This window comes from Acyrthosiphon pisum, chromosome X, assembly GCF_005508785.2.
Source record: "Acyrthosiphon pisum isolate AL4f chromosome X, pea_aphid_22Mar2018_4r6ur, whole genome shotgun sequence".
Lineage (NCBI taxonomy): Eukaryota > Metazoa > Arthropoda > Insecta > Hemiptera > Aphididae > Acyrthosiphon > Acyrthosiphon pisum.
Genome location: NC_042493.1, coordinates 132058977 through 132060591, shown reverse-complemented (window position 1 = coordinate 132060591; position 1615 = coordinate 132058977).

Here is a 1615-nt window from a genome sequence, read left to right as displayed (position 1 = left end):
ATAAGCTGGCGAAAAATAAACATACTGATATTTCTGGTAGTCAAATAATATTAATTTCAACTCGTTAGCTTCTTTTCTATGTTTTGTAAGAAAAATATTTTCATTTTTTTGTTTTGTTAGCAGTTTAAAGACATTAAAGTACATACAAAAATATTTTTCGAGAGTGCTATCGTTGACTTGTGGTATTTAACATGGTGATGGCCGTTCGCCTGCAGCCGGTAAATATGAAATCTAATGTTATCGAGTTGTTTCGAATTTCTTCAAAATAATAATTTTATATTTTACACATAATAGAACTGCACTCTCACTAAAAATAATCATTTACGACTAACACAAAAATAACAGACGGTGAGGACAAGATTATAAATTTACTAAATTGTTCCCCTTAAATAATAGCCACTAAAAGGTGCCTTAAGGTATTATAATTTTATTATTTATGATTTTGTTAGCTTCTCACCAAAAGTTATCAATATAAATATTTTAATATAAGCGAGGTCGTTACTATCGAAAAAAAATCGTTCGGTGGTCCGATATAAATCAGATATCAGCTATTGAAGTTAAGAGAACTTGATACCCGCATATGTTGTCTCCGTCTTACAAGTGCGTAGTATAGCGAATTCTTCTATTATTACTTATGAATAATTAAAGGAAATGCTTCTTTTTATATATTTAAGATAGAAATCTAATTTTTATACATAAATTCGTTTCACGTCAATCTGATTCCAAATAAACGAATTTATTTTTGCTTTTTTATTGTTTTTTTTCAGTTATTCTAACTGTGGATTTTTTATATGTCTGGTATGCTATAAAAATAAAATAAAAATGTTTATTTACTTAAGGGGCTTGCGCGCGACCTGTTTTTTGCTCCAAAACATGCCTTACAGGAAAAACTCTCATGTCTCGTAGAATGATCAGATTTTGATAATTTTTTTTTTGTTAGAAAGAAGAAAACTTCTTACAGGGTGCATTGAACTTTGATTTACAATATTCTATTTACGAGTTCTATAATAAGCTTTTGAATCTTACAAATTTTTACATGTTTTTAATTCTTAATTCTTTTTTGTTTTTAGCATTGTAATCAAAAATCGATGTTCAATCCGCCCTGTAAAAATTGTCCTCTTTCTAACAAAAAAAAATTATCGAAATACGACAATTCTATAAAGCTTGAGAGTTATTCCCGTAAAGTAATTTTTTCGATAAAATACACCCTATCAACCACCCCTAAATAGTTATCGGGTAGTAGATTAGTGGAGAAGTCTTGTAATTGAGGTAGCAACTAAAATATAAAATTGCGTTTTCAAATTTTATTGAATTGTGGAAAATTTGAAAAACTGGCACCGGGACCCTTAATAAGAAATGTGAAAACCCGCAATAATGACCGTGACCGTACCATTAGTGCGAAACGTCCTTAAATGTATAGATTATCGATCTACAGATAGTTTATGGGTCGATAGCTTCGAAGGGTTCATACCCACGTTGCCGAATCCCAATTCGCCGACAACTCAATTTGCCGACAAATAGACCAGTTTTAAAATATTTTTAAAATATTCCCTTTTCGCCGACAGTCTAGTTTGCCGACGTCTCGGTTCGCCGACAAATTATTAATAAAGTTTTA